The following is a 16,061-nucleotide window of genomic DNA, read 5'->3' as shown; positions in this document are numbered from 1 at the left end:
CTTCCTACCTCAGTTAACCTATTCTGGATAATCCCTCACAGTACTTCTCAGAGAATGGTTTCCTCAGTGATTCTAGGTCCTGTCAAATTGATACTCAGTATAAAGCATCACAACATCTCTATTCCATCATTTTCATGTATTGATTCTCAACCCATGTTAGTTGGCTCAACCCTTAAAGCTTAGATTATGAATTCCTTATAAGACTCTGTGATGTCTGCCTTAAGAAATCTGAATGGGTAACATTATATATATATATATATATATATATATGAAAGTATTGCTATTATTACATTTAATACTTTGTACCCTTCCAAATTATGCCTTAATTAGCCTATGACTGCAGTTCAGTTATCATTATGAAATGGTAATATTTGCCAAGTAATATCCATCCTTTCCACAAACTCATCTTCATCATGTCATACATTTAGTCCCATGAAAGTCTCTCTTCTCGTTTAAAATTTTAATTTAATTTTAATTGAATGATAGAAAGAGGGAGAGAGAAAGAGGGGGAGGAGAGAATGGGCATACCTGAGCCTTCAGCCATTGTAAATAAACTCCAGATACATATACCATCTTGTGCATCAACTTATGTGGGTCCTGGGGAATCAAACCTGGGTCCTTTTGCTTCACAGGTAAACACCTTAAGTGCTAAGCCACCTCTCCAGTCCCATCTGTCTTCTTCTTAATATAAGTGCTGTCTAACATCTCTGCTAGGAAGTATCTCAGCCTTATCCTAGAATCATGTTTCCAATCTCTTGGTTCTTAACAGAACTTTTCCAAGTTTAGCTTCAGGCCTGCTAATTTGCTATGACCCTGAGGTAATTTGTTATACTATCTTTTTTGTGACCATCTGCCACCTTTGGAGCATATCAGTAAATTAGTTTCCTGTCAGGACAGTGTGAATACTATGGGAGATTAACCAGAAGGGAGGCTCCTAACGATCATCATGCTTCTAAAGCTTTAAGTGTAATAAATTTGAAGTCATCTGAGTGTCCACTCCCATAATGAGCTGGGGATACTTTACATGCTGTCTGCTGTCATGGTCTTCCCTTCTTACAAACAAGGAGAATCAGAGAAGAGCGTGTTGGTGTAAGCCCTTTGAAGCCCAGGGAAGGATTAGATTGAACAATACTGCAAAAGATCCCTAGACCCATGGACCCTAACTTTGGGTTTTATTCCAAGTTATCAAAGAATTTTAAAAAAATATAGACTCAGAGGAGGGTAACTTATGAATTATAAGGCTTATTTTATTGGGAGATAGGATCTAGAAGAAAGGCTAATAGAAAATTCCAAGCCAAAAGAAATGTTCCCTTTTTCTCAGCCTAGCTGAGATTGGGAAGAAGAGATGCAGGAAAGTCTTCCTAACATAGAGAGATCTCCCAGGAAGAAGCCTCTGGAGAAGGGGCAGACACACACAGAAAGCAGAGTAGGAGAGCCCGAGCCAGTGATCCCTCTCACATGTCTGGGGAGGAGTTGATCAGAGAGGCTTAAGAGAGAGTAAGTGGATCAGAGCATAAAGAGAAACCATACATGTAGCAGATCAAGAAAGCACCCAAAACAAAGCCTGCTTGGAAAGCAAACAGATAAATTTCCCCGCCAACAGAAATTCACCCCTTTCTAGGCCTTGCAGGGAGGGAAGACAGAGCAGACTCCTTTCACTCAGTGGAAGAATTCAAGAACTTACCAAAGGTGCCAATAAACTAGGGTCAGGAGGCAAGGAGAAAAATCAAAAGAGACTGTGAAATTTATATGGATCAAACATCCAATTAAGATAATCCTCATCATCAGACTTAAGTGTATAAGAGTTGGGGGTCTCAAAGGACTGACTCAGGAGGGCCAACCCACAGACGTGTTAACCATGGGAAATCTTGAATAAACAGGAAGCTGTTGCTGAGGGATTGTTGCTTTCAGCCATCTTACGTGAGAAGAGATCAGATGTGGGTTCTAGTCCCGTCAGGGAAGGCAGGGAGGCATCAGTGTTCTCTTTGGGCCTTTGTACCTGGCTGTCTACCTACAAAAGAAAAAAAAAAAAAAAACAAAAAACAAAAAACAGTAAAAGCAAAATACTTACCTTGATGCTATCTTCTATCAGCACTGCAGTCAGCTCTGAAAGAGAGCTCCTGAAATTGTGCCCTGCTGTCCTGAGCAAAGTGCTGTCTTAACTTCTTCCATTCCCACCATGAGGAAGAATCACAGTAGGAAGCATTAGGAAAATTCCTGCAGATTTCCTGAAGGGGTTTTATTATAAATAGTTTGATCATTACTTTCTGTAATTCATCCTGGTTCTTCCTTCACTGCAAATGGTAAATTCTGTATACATTTGCTTGCAAGAACCACTGATAATATCAACATGTGGGAAGCTTTTGCTTTTTTCTGTTGGTCACATTTAAGTACGCTCCAGTTGCCCTTCATGTTACTGAACACCCATTTGTATGCTGCACAGCAGGGGGTTCTGCATTCTAACACACGCACTGTTTTGATGTTAGGAATAGCAACTAAGGCTTGACGGGCTCCTGTCATTCTTTTTTCCCTGTTCTGCCTCACAGAACTGTCAGCAGCTATCAACTGTGTAATATCTCTGTGGTGTGACCCAGCCACAAACTTCTGACAGTGCACTATGGTAGTTGAAGAGACTATCTCCCATTTCAGATGGTCTGTGGTTTCTACCAGTGGTCGGTGTTTGCCGCCACACCTTATCTATAATAGGAGCCTGCCCTCCAAGAGTGTTTTCTCAGAAAACAAAATGTACAATACTGAGTAGTCCTATTATTTTTCAAGTTTTCTTCAAAATATTTCTATTTAAGAAGAACGTTTGTTCCAAGAGACAATGCTGTATGATTCTTCAGTCTTATATTTTAGGAATAGTTTATGACTAATTATAACCAAAAATACATCCTGACATTTTGTTTGGAATCTTTCATGAGTACCACAGGGTGGGACTGGAGTGATGGCTTGGTGGATAAAGCACTTGCTGCCCATGCTTGACCAAGAGTTTGGACCTGCAGGACTCAAAGATATGCTGGGTGTGCATAATAGCCTGTTTTCACTGCCAAAGATGAAGTCATGTCCCCAGGGCAAGCAGAGTAGCTAAACTAATCTAAGTGGTGAGCTCTGGTTCAAGAGAGACCCTGCTTCAGTATATAAAGGAAAAAAACAATCAAGAAAGACATTCACCTTCAACCTTTGACCTCCACATGTACCTACAAACATTCACACATATGAGCATGCATACACAAATCACACACACGCACACACACACACATACATACATACATATATGTGTGTGTGTGTGTGTGTTTGCATATATATATGTATATATATGCAAAAACAATTTATATATATATGCAAAAACAAAGAAAAAGAACAAAAAAAAACACAAAATCTAAAATGAGGTTTTTATATCCAAGCTAAGATAACGAAACTTTCCTTTTGATTTGAAGATGTTACTCAGTGCATTAGCACAATCAATATTGTGTATGTTTAGTCCTTCCTATGCCTTTCCTTCACCTTTCATCCAAAAACTTGATAGTCATTTATCAGGCTAAGACACTGGATCAAGAATTGGATTGTTATTTTATTTAAGTTGCAGATACGCTTAATACAAGAATTTAAAATAATCCTGGACAAGAATCTGGGGAGATGGCTTAGACTATAGTGTTCAGTGTGCAATCATGAGAATCTGAGGATAGAACTCACACATAAAAGTCACACTCAGCTCATACCTGCAATCCTAGTGCTGAGGGTATTCCGGGGAAGCATAGAGACTTGGTGGCCAGCTCATCTAGCCAAATTATTGAAGTCTAGGCTCAGTGAGATCCTGTCATAAAAGTAGTAAGGTGGAGTGCAGTTAAAAAAGAAACTTGGCATATACCATATACCTCTGATCTCCATGTGCACACAGACATGAACACATTTACATCTAAGAACATGTATATACCTAACACACACACATACATATATATATATGGCAAGTCCCATTTGTAATCTATAACTAAGATGAGTTCACCCCTTTCTAAATTCCATTTGAGCCAGACATGGTCTGCTCTTATGTAGAATGTACAGATATGACATAAAATTGTCTGTAGTATATTGACTGGAAAAACTCAGAGAAATTACAAAAATCAGAAATTTTTACATGCCTTCAGAGGACTAAGCTCTGAAATCCAGTAAACTAACCTTCAGATGTAACCTCCTCCTGTACTCATAAATAACAAAGAGGCAGGCAGAGGAATGTGCTGCCTTTGCTGAGGGAAGAGAGTAAAAATGAATTTTCTGAAAGATTGGCTGCATGTCGGCATGTCTGGGAGCCATGCTTCAGAGCAAGACACCACATATTTACGATGCTTTCCCAGAGGCCCTGGATGAATTTGGAGCCACAGAAGCAGAATCCCACAATCTAGCACTATGGAGGAGCAAAAGAGAGAGTGAGGAAATAAGAATGAATGAGAATTGGCTGGAAATTCAACAGGAAAGTAGCAGCAAGATGTACCAAAGAAGCCCAGGAAGACATGCCTTGAGTTGCTGAGTCCTGCACAGTTGAAAGCAGAGGCACTGTTGCAGTCAGGTTCACAATGCTGGGAGAAATCACCAGACCAAGAGCAGCTTGTGGGAGAAAAAGTTTATTTCTGCTTACAGACTCAAGGGGAAGCTCCATAATGGCAGGGAAAATGGTAACATGAGCAGAGGATGGACATCACCCCCTGGCCAACATAAGGTGGACAACAGGAACAGGAGAGTGTGGTAAACACTGGCAAGGGGAAACTGGCTATAATAACCATAAGCCCTTCCTCAACAATACACTGCCTCTAGGACATGTTAATTCCCAAATCTCTATCAGCTGGGAATCCAGCATTCAGAACACATAAGTTTATGGAGGATACCTGAATCAAACCACCACATTCGTCTCCTGGCCCCCATAAACTGATAACATTATAGGAAATGCAATGCATTCAGTCCAACTTTCAAAGTCCCCAGTTTTTATCAATCTCAATGATGTTCAAACATTCCCACAGGTCGAGATCTTTTAACTGATCTATAATACAAGAAAACTTTGGTTTGAAGATGAAAGAGAAATATTATACAAGGAATGCAGATACCCCCTCCCCCAGAAATTTCAAAGAAATAGATTCTCACCTAGTCACTCAAGAAGAAAAAGGATATTAATTTTATCCCTGTGATTTTTTTTTAATCTTTATAAAGTGTAAGCATATCTGATAAAGACAGAAAGAAAGGTAGTAGGAAAAATTAAAAAAAAAAATCCTGTTGGGGGTGATTCTGGTTCTATCATCAGCCAATTTGAAGGCTTATTTACAGATTTGTTGAGTTTTGAATATCCCCAGTGTTAACTACCATCTTCATAGAGAATCTTCACTGACTAGCAGTGAGATCAACATGAATATTTGAATATTCTTTCTACCACTTCCTCTGCATTGCCCCCTGAGTCTTGAAGAGTGTGGTGGTAGAGATGAAGTGTACATTTATTTTATTTTATTTTATTTTATTTTATTTTATTTTATTTTATTTTATTTTATTTTATTTTTTTATTTGAGAGACAGAAAGGCACATAGAAAGACAGAGAATAGGCACACCAGGGCCTCTAGCCATCACAAACAAATTCCAAATGCATGTGCCTCCTTATGCCTCCTTATGCATCTGATTTACATGGGTACTGGGGAATCAAACCTGTAGTGCTTAGGTTTCATAGGCAAATAACTTCACCACTAAGCCATCTCTCCAGCCCCTGCATGGTTAATTTCTAAGCAGTGGCTGTTTCTTTTTCTCATAAACTTGATGAGTCCTGGGTCTCCCCAGAGTTCTCCACCACCTAGAAAAAGAAGGTTTTCTAACCAAAATGAGAATAGCATTAATCAATGGTCATGCATATCTACATTTAAAAGGCAATTTATGTGCTCATTGTCTCGATTTAGGCAAATAACTGGTAGCTTCCTTCTAGAGCTACATCCATCCAAGCTATAGGCTTTTGATTCAGTTTTCAGTACCAGACATCCCTCCTACTGAGCTGGGCCCTAACTCTAATCAGAGAGCAATTGGTTACCCCCAATACTCAAGTTTTACTATTACATCTATAGGCATATCTTGTCAGGCTGACCAGCTGTGTGATTCACAGCTGTTAAAATTTTTGATGTTTTTCCCCTACTAGGCTATGCAATATGATCTTTTAAGTTTTTTTTTTTTTTACTTGTAACAAACCATACAAAGTATAATAACTATGAAATCAAAGAAGATAAAATGTACTACATCTCATAAAATAAAAACATTGAATTTGAAAAGTGAAGGAGAAAAGGAATGAAGGTAGTGATCAATAGAAATTAAACTCTAACAAGGTGAGCTTAAACTTGAACATCTGATAATCATATTAAATGCAAAAATGCAAATGGATGAACATGTTAACTAAAAGACAGACCTGACAAGATATGATAAAAAGACCATGTAAAAATATGTACTAGTAACAAAGAACATACTTCATAGAAATGAAAAGTTCAGTTAAGGATGAAAAAGTTCACATCAAAGTATATTAACAAAAGTATAGTAATATAAACAAATTTCCAATTTTTCCTTGATTTTTTTTCTTATTTTTCTATTTTGAAGCAGGTTGTTACTTTTTACTATTGTTTCTTGACAGGTTTTGAAAGATATCTCTTCTTTTTCACATTCTGATTTCTTGTTTATGAACCTTTGGAATTAATTCCACTAATTAATGTAGGTGGCATTATTGTCCCTGTTATGCTGTCACCTTCACCACATTATTGTATGGTGTTAGAAGAAAATATTGATTTCTTTGTTTTTCAAGAATAGTTGCACAGAAGACAATGGAAAGGAGATTTTTCAAGAAGAATGTTGAGCCATGTTAAAAGGCTGTTGACAGGCAATCAATGAGGTGTACAAGTGGGCTAAGAGGAACAGAAGATAATTTCTGGATTAGAGATGAGAGGACTAGAAAGAGAGTGATATGAATGTTCTAACTTTCATTGAACTCTAGCTGTTCTTATCATTATTAATTTATCAGAGTATTGAGATATGCCTCAGTGCCACACACAAGGTAATGTTATTTTTCACAGTAGGCCAGTGTACTTTGTTATACAGAAGATTAAACTATAGTGGCTATCAAACCTCTAAAAGGTTTGAGGGGTGAAGTTCACACAGCTGAAATTATGTCTGATGGCTAAGAATGCAGTGTGGGTTGGGGCAGAGGACTACATGAGGGGGAGGTGACCACATGTTGTAAAGACATGGGAATGACAAATCAAGCAGCTGGAGGTTTAAGGAATGTGAAAGTGTTAGTGATGCTAGCACCAAAAAGGGCCTCAAAACAGGACATGGTGGTCCAAACCTGCAATCCTAGCAAGGGGAGGCTGAGGTAGGATGATTGTGAGCGTAAGATGAGCCTGGCCTAGATACTAAGGTCAATTTCTAAATAAATAAATAGTAAAGTGTATGTGTGTGTGTGTGTGTGTGTGTGTGAGAGAGAGAGAGAGAGAGAGAGAGAGAGAGAGGCTGCTGAATGCCTAATAAGAAAAGATAATAAAATTGCAGTAAATTAAGAGCAAATAATTATACAGAGAATAGTGGATTTTTAAATATATAAAAAAATGAACACTTGAAGTATTGAACTGGAATTTGAAGTAAAAACTGAACCCATAGTTGGAACTGTGAAACAAGTCAGAACCATATCCAAAAATCATGTTTGCTGTCCAATATCAAGCTCCCACCAATGTTGGTCTACAAGAGGGCTTACACCTATTAAATTCCCTCTAAAATAATAATTGTTTATCCAGTGCTGGCTTCACTCATTTTTTGGAGATTCTGCTTATCTTTTTCATATCGACACAGAACCTGAGGAGGGATTCAGTCCATGACACACCACCAGGGACCCAGTTGAAACCATAGAGTAATTGGAGAAATGAGAAAGAGTGATGCTTTCTTGGTGAACCTGGTACCAGTACATGGGTGAAGGAGATAGACGGAGATAACACTAAGCTCCTACCGAACCAGGTATTCAGAGACAAAGAAGTTCCCAAGAACTCATCACTGAATTAGACCTAAAATGGACCCAACATGGCCCAGGGAAATTCACAGAGGAAGGGGTGGAAAGATTGTTAGAGCTACAAGTTGGGACATTATGCACAAAGACATTGCCTCTTTCCCATAACTGATGGCTACCCCCACAATGCATGACACACACTTCCCTGCCACGAGGGTCCCTTCATAGCGGGGAGGACAGTGAGGAGGTAACAATGGTACCAACATGGCTGTATACACACTGACTATGTACAACACTAATAAAGGGGGAAAAACTGGATGTGTTTTAACACATACTTCTAGAGTTGGATTTTTTTTCTTTTTTCTAGGTAGGGTCTCACTCTAGCTCAGGCTGACCTAGAATTCACTATGTAGTCTCAGGGTGGCCTCGAACTCATGGAGATCCTCCTACCTCTGCCTCCTGAGTGCTGGGATTCAAGATGTGCGCCACCATGCCCGGCTAGAGTTGGATTTATTGACAGAATGTTTATTTAGTTTCTTACCTTAATTTGCTGAGAAAGTCTATAATAAATGATATCCCAGGAACAAAGGGGATACTAAGTCACTAAGTATTGTACCTTTGTCCTCCCCTAAATATGTCTTGTATTGAATGGTCTTTTTTAGATAGTGTTTGACTCAACTGCTAATAAAAAACTCATAGATGAACCTAGAATCAAAGAAGGTAAGGTCATGACACAAGAACTCTGGAAACAGAGTCCACTGACACTTGGGCATGACTGCACATGCTTGTAATACTAGCAACCAGACAGTAGGCATGGGGTTCAAAGTTCAAGTCCAGGATAGCTACATAGTGCTACATAATGAATTCAAGGACAGCATGGGCTATATGAGACCTTGTCTCAAAACAACAACATGAGAGAGTGAGAGAATGAATCAGAGAAGGAATAGAGAAAAGGATAGCAGCAGAAAGGAGCAGAGGGGGAAGACGAAATTCCATAGATTTCACTGACCATAGAAAAAATTTAACATCCACACTATTACTTTGATATCAAAAGTCCACCAAAGGCTCATGTGTATAAAAAGCTTGTTTTCTAGCTGTTATTACTATTAGAAGAAGACAGAAATTTTAGAGGTAGGGTTTACTTGAAAGAAGCAGGTCACTGTGGGCATTCCTTTGAAGAACATCTTTTATCTCTGGTTTCTTTTCTTCCTATCTCTTTCTCTCACCCCTTCCCTTTTATCCAGATACCATGAGGTGAGCTACTCTGCCCCACCACACACTGTCTACCATATTAAGCAGGGCATGCCAAGTTTTATTTCTTTTTTTATGAGAATGAGCATCAGCCTTTTGGGGTCAGGTGTTCATTGTATGGTTTCACCTTAAGTGTTCACAAAAGCTCATGCATGGAAGGCTTGATAGGAACCTTCCAGCACCCAGCCCATCTGGCGTTATTAGAAGGCATGCAGAAATTTCAAAGGCAGGCATCAGAGAAAGTTATTAATGTGAACAAGGCTTCATATTTTGTGCCTGGTTGTGCTTGTCCTCTTTCTCTCTCTCTCCTTTCAAGGTTCACTATGTAGTGACACACTAGGATCTACTACCATCTTTATATATGATACTGTGCCTAATCTTAGAGCAAAATCAATGGAGCTAATAGACTTTGGATAGAAACCTCTGGAATCATGAGCAAGAATAAATCTTTCCTCCTTGAGGTTGTTATCTTGGGAATACTGTCAGAAAGAAAGCTGAATACCAAAGTCCACATGTGCTTTACTATTTGGTAACTATAGTACTGATGACATTCAGGAGTTATTTATATATTCATTGTTTGTGGGGTGAGTTTAACTAGAAAAGTCCATTGGAGTATCTAGACAATGCTATTACACAAAATATTTAAAAGGAAAATGTAATCACTGTAGTACAGAGAAATCTAGCAGACACTGAGTAAGATGACAGCGACTAATATAAGCAGCCATGGACTGGGCCATCCTAATCTCTTTTGCTATGCCCTGAGAGGAGCTCTTCACTTTAGCAATGGCCCAGTATAGCCCAAGACTGTTGACTAGGAAATATCCAACAGACAGTGGTTCATGGAATTTTTTTTAAGCTTTAAAATTTTATTAAAATTCAGCTTTAGCATTTAACAACCATTTTGCCTGACACTAGTCAGTTTTCTCAACCACAACACATGATTTCTGAGTGTAACTTGTAAGAAATAGCACTTTCTAGTTTTCCATGATATGCCAATTACATGTGTTACAGTGTTATCTATTCTTACCTCAATGTCAGGAGTTTAAAAAGTTCAAATATTGAAAATTTAGGATGCTAATACTCTGCTATCTTAAAATAGAAAAGATTATGCAATCTTAACTGTTTAAAACTTTCATTAGCATGTACGGTAGTAACAGTATGAATAACCATATGAAATCCTCATTAAAATGCTCAAGCATTTCCTACCAAAGCACATCTGAAATCATGAAAATATTTTCTTAACTTGTACAGAATTAATTAAACAATAACTGTGGCACTTCAGAAGGATGTTTTTCTATTCATATTTTAAGTACCTCAGGTACAATCTGAGCAACAGCAGATTACAAGAATAAAAGCGTGGCTTTAGGGAATGAGTCGTTTAGGGCCCCTTGGGAACATGGAGGTCTGCCGTACATTATGCAGTCCTAAAAACAGCATGGTCATCCTTTCCAACCCAATGCCTATGAGAGGGGCTCCAAAGCGGAAGGAATCAATGTAAGCTTTGCTTTTCTTCAAATCAATTCCAGGATGTAAGGCTCTCTCTGTTAGTAGCTGAGTATCATGTATTCTTAAGCTCCTGAAAGTATTTCTTCTCCTCTCATAAACGTATCATAGGAGTTGGACTGTTTAGGGTTCCTTGGGTCAGGCATGGTGTAGAAAAGCCTCACAGCCAACGGATACTTATCCAGAACACAAAAGTAAGTGCTGTACTTTTCGTTCACCAAACAACCCAGCAATTTTTCATTTGGTGTACTAAGGTCCTCTTTGTCTCCCATTTCAACCCTAGCCTCTCTAAGCATGGCCAGTGTTTCACAGTACTCTAGCCTTAAAGTTGGCTCCAAAAACTTGAACGGCTCACACACGAACTGTTTATTCAGTCTGAAGTTCAGTCTGAAACCTTTTTTGAAGTCCTTTGAATATTTGTACCAAGGAGTCAGCAATTTCTTCTAAAACTTCATGGTAATGATAACTAAAATCCATCTCAATATCCAAACCAACAAACTCTGTTAGATGTTGGTGGGTATTGTGCCTCGTCCAGTGGGGAGTTGAACAAAGACTCGAGGAGAAGCTAACCTGGGTGAAGAAAAAAAAAAAAAAAAAAAAACAGACACAAGAAGGAGACCATGCTAGGTGTTTGTCAAGGCCTCAAGATTTTTTTTTTTTCCATGTAGGTTTATACAGGGTTGTAAGGGGAAGGGAACGTGGTCAGGGCAAGGAGTTGTAGGGGGAAGGGGATGTGGTTAGGGCAAAGATCACAGAGTTACTGGTTAAATTGCAATGCCTTTGTTTCTTCATCAGCTACCAACAGGGTGGGGGAGTGTTAAGCCAGGTGTACGATCCCATCCGTTTCTGGTAGTTGAATATTAGGTGAGGAAGTAGAAACTTTACTTGCTATATGGCAATCTCTGTTAACATGGCCAAGGTTTGGTTCATAGCTCCCGACGGTATTGGAGGCTTCAGATCTGAAAACTGGGCCAATACAGAAAAGTTCCTTAAAGTCAGCACAGATGCACATCTGCTTATACAGTTGTGGGGACTGAGCCAGGCAAGAGTTATTTTTCTAAAATAGAACACAGTGAAAACATTGGCTCCTCCTTCACTGGCAGCTGAAATAATTTTAGGAGTTTGGATTTCCACAAAACCTTTGTTAATTAAAGTTTCTCGGAAGAGATGGCAGATGCTGGACTGGAGACGGACACTGCCTGACTAGTGCATGTCCGAAGATCAATGACTCTGTTGTCCAATCTTGTATCCTGGTTAACAGTAGCTCTTCCTTCCTCTTCTCTATCTCCCTCGGGCAGAACAGCATCATCCAGCTGCAGTGGCTAGCGAGGTTCAGCCAAACTGATCGCAGAGATCTTCTGAACATGTAACTCCACATCTTGCTGTGTACAGCTTCCAACTTTCTGATTTACTTTTCTCAGAACTCCTTCTACATCTACGATGCTTGCTTTGTTGATGGTGATGGCAAATTTAACCATCTGCTTGCTCGCGTGGTCTCCCACTGCCGCTAGAGCCTGGACATTACACTGCTGCTGCCGCAGGCGCAGGAAGCACTGTTTCCCTTCGGCTCTGCTTGTATGGACTCGTGCACGCACCCAAACAACATTATCCGCTTTCTGTACTGTCAAGTCTCTAGCGCGAACCAAAACTCGATCTGGTTTTCCCGTGATTGTATCATTGAAGACATTCCATATCTCTCTTTAGCATAATCTTCCGCCGGTCCGGGACCTCTTGTGGCTTCGGCGCTGGCGTTGACGCTGGGCATCCAGGACCCTGGACTTGTGGTGACCCCTGTGCTTCCCCGCGTGCTGCCGCAGATCAGGCCGGGCCCTTCCGCCCCGGTTCATGGAAATTTTTATACCAGGAACTCTCTGTACTTCTTGCAATGGTCTATATGATGGAAAGTAGGAAAATATGGAGGAAATTCTTCAGATTGAAAGAGACTGGGGATACATGGCATCCTAATGAAGTGCATGAGTTCAATTGGTTCTTGGATCAGACAAGCTATGTATATATAATTTGACAACTGGGGTTTTGAGTTGGATTCTGTCTTCTAAATCTGAATGGCAGTGGGGTTGTATACTTCTTTACTGGGAATACTAAAGAAATGAAGTATAAAAAAGTGTTCTGTTTGTTAGAAATATATGTGTGAACAATGCTAATATGTTTACGGTATATAGAGAAAAAAGAGCAGAATATTAAGAAAGAATATTGGGTTTTAAAGAAAGATTTGCAATTATTAAATTATTTAAAAATAACTTTTAAGGGCTGGAGAGATGGCTTAGCGGTTAAGTGCTTGCCTGTGAAGCTTAAGGATCCCGGTTCGAGGCTTGGTTCCCCAGGTCCCACGTTAGCCAGGTGCACAAAGGGGCCCACGCATCTGGAGTTAGTTTGCAGTGGCTAGAGGCCCTGGAGCACCCATTCTCTCTCTCTCCCTCTGTCTTTCTCTCTGTGTCTATTGCTCTCAAATAAATAAATAAAAAATGGACAAAAAAAAATTATTAAAAAAAAATAAAATAAATTTTAAAAATACAAGTACAATGAGCCACTAAACAATAAAATATTGCTTTCATGATGTTTTACTTAACTAGTTTTTATTTATGACACAGGCTATCATTCTGTAATGAAAGCTGGCCCCAAGTTCATGATCCTTCTGCTTTACCCTCATAAAACCCTAGAATTATAGATATGTGTCAACACATGCATTTATGAAATACAATGGCTAAATAAAGTGATTTTATGATGAAATCCATTAATTACCCATGGTGAATTAACTTAGTGAATATTAAAGTTAATAAACTATACAATGAAGATAAATATATAAAATATGTGTATATCAATATGAAATATCTCTAATATTTTTGGGATTGGAGTTTGAAATTATTTTTCAAAAATCATTGTTACCAGAATTGAAAAATAATATCTAAAATTTAGAAGTCATGGCTTAGAGTTTCTCTTAGTCTACTAGAGTTGAAAATGTATTCCAATGCCTTAGCATTGGAGTAAAGTCTTGCCTCCTTACATGCATTATTTTCCTTGCATATCTATTGACAGATTCAAAGTGAGAGAAATAGTTGTATTCACAATACCAGAAAAAAGATGAAAATGAATGGATTCCTCCCATAATTCTTCTTAGTACATGATAATACTTAATAGGACACATATTTCTCCCCAAATGTTGATTAAGTACAGGAGGGACATTCAAAACTCTGACATACATTTTGCTGATAAATTCATAAAAACTTGGGTAATGGAGTTTCAATATGGATAATGTTAGGCTAAGGTAAAATATTTGAAGAAAAACCTGAGACAATATGCAACTTGGAAAGAAAAATAGGATCTCATCACTGTATATAATATGAAATAAAATATAGCAGTAAGTGATGGGCTCATGTCTTGGGAAAGAAATAAAACTCTATAAATTATGTTAGAAAACAATAAGTAATACAATATAAATGCACTATTAAATGATGGCAAAATAAGCATTCAGTTTTTATGATGATTTGCTAAGAGTATCAGATGACTTTTTCAAAATTATCACTGAAAATACCTAATGTACATTGTGCCATCATTTGAAACTATTTTAATTTGTGTGGAGAAAATAGAATTGGTGCAGAAATGCCAAATGCTAAAGACTGTTTATTTAAAATGATGAATGAATATATTCTCTACTTAAAAATATAGTCATTGAAAAGTAAACTTTAACATTTTAGTCCACAGTTAGTCATTCATGTTCTATAGTGTTAATTCAATCTTGTTTAACCTTTTCTGTCAGAAGATGATATAAAATAATCTTTGCCTCATAATTACCCAACTATGCACTGTGCCTCAATCTTATGACAAAGGACATTCACATGTTAAGAAATGGGATTTAGGGACTGAGAAAATGGTTCAGTCAATAAAATGCTTGTCATTTAAGCAACTGGATCTGAGCTTGTATCACTAGCAATCACATAAAAGCTAGTAATTCCAGCACTGGGAAAGCAGAGATGAGATCCCCTAGGCCTGCTGGCTAGCTAGTCAAGCCAAACTGTTGAGCTTTAGGACCAGTATAAGTCCCCGTCTCAAAAAACAAGGTAGAAAAGGGCTGAAGAGATGGCTTGGTGGTTAAGGTGCTTGCTTGAAAAGCTAGGGATTCAGATTTGATTCCCCAGTACCGATGTAAAGCCATATGCACAAGGTGGTGCATGCATCTGGAGTTTGTTTGCAATGGCCAGAGGCCCTGGCACACCCATTCTCATTTTCTGTCACTCTGTCTCACTGTCCATAAATAAATAAATAGAGATATAAAGAGGATATACAGCATTAACCCCTGGCTTCTGCAGGCCCAAGTACTCATGTGCATTCCATTGAGATATACATACACACGTACATGAACACACATTCACACATACATGCAGAACCATAATGAAAAGAGAAGAGAAAGAACCAGGCGTTGTAACTGCTTTTCTCGTGGCCACCATGGGAATAGAAAGTCTGACTGATCAGCACAAGATTGCTGCTTTAATTGATTGAGGGGCTTCTTACAGATCAGCTGGACGCACAGTGAACAGCAACAGTGCTGTTTCCTTCAATCGTGTTCAAATGCAAATTCTTACACCCTTCACCTGACCCAATCAACCTCAGAAACAAGATCAGGAGCCACAGTCTGTAATGCAGCAAGTTTTCCCTATGACTGTATGCATCTCAGGTTTGAGAACTCCTTTATAACTCATTTTCTTTGAACATCTGCAGTGTGACAGACAACAGAGCCTACGATTCCTTTCAAATATTTTTTGTGCATGAATATATAGTCAACAATGAGCATTAGCACTGATTATGTCAATGCAGCTTAGACAAATAGAGGTACTGTCTTGGTATGTCCTACTCAGCACTGTTAAACATTTCTATCATTTTGTGGGAAAAGTTTGGAACTCGAAAATAACTCACTAAAGCTGATACAGAGCAAACATAATGTTTATATGCCATTCACCCATGCTAACAGTGTTCCAAATCTCATTAACATTTTTTTTCTTTTCTTTTTCTATGGGAGAGAATGAGTTAGTGTGACAGGGCCTCCAGACACTGCAATGGAGCTCCAGACATGTGCACCAGCTTCTTCATTTGTAACCTTGAGCTTGTCACCTTTATTTTGGCTTACAGGCTCAAGGGGGAAACTCCATGATAGCAAGAAAATGATGGCATTACCACTGGGTAGACATCATCCCTTGGCCAATATCAGGTGGACAATTGCAACAAGAGCGTGTGACAAACACTGGCAAGGTGAGACTGCATATAATACCCATAAGCCTGCCCCCAACAATAC

General features: G+C 38.8%; 1 pseudogene; it reads right to left on the bottom strand.

The window, feature by feature from the left end:
• Nucleotides 1–10,592: 10,592 nt before the first annotated feature.
• LOC101594178 lies at nucleotides 10,593–12,467 on the bottom strand (annotated as a pseudogene).
• Nucleotides 12,468–16,061: the final 3,594 nt, after the last annotated feature.

Source organism: Jaculus jaculus, chromosome 1 (genome assembly GCF_020740685.1).
Source record: "Jaculus jaculus isolate mJacJac1 chromosome 1, mJacJac1.mat.Y.cur, whole genome shotgun sequence".
In the NCBI taxonomy this organism is placed as follows: domain Eukaryota; kingdom Metazoa; phylum Chordata; class Mammalia; order Rodentia; family Dipodidae; genus Jaculus; species Jaculus jaculus.
This window is presented reverse-complemented; position numbering and strand designations above follow the sequence as displayed.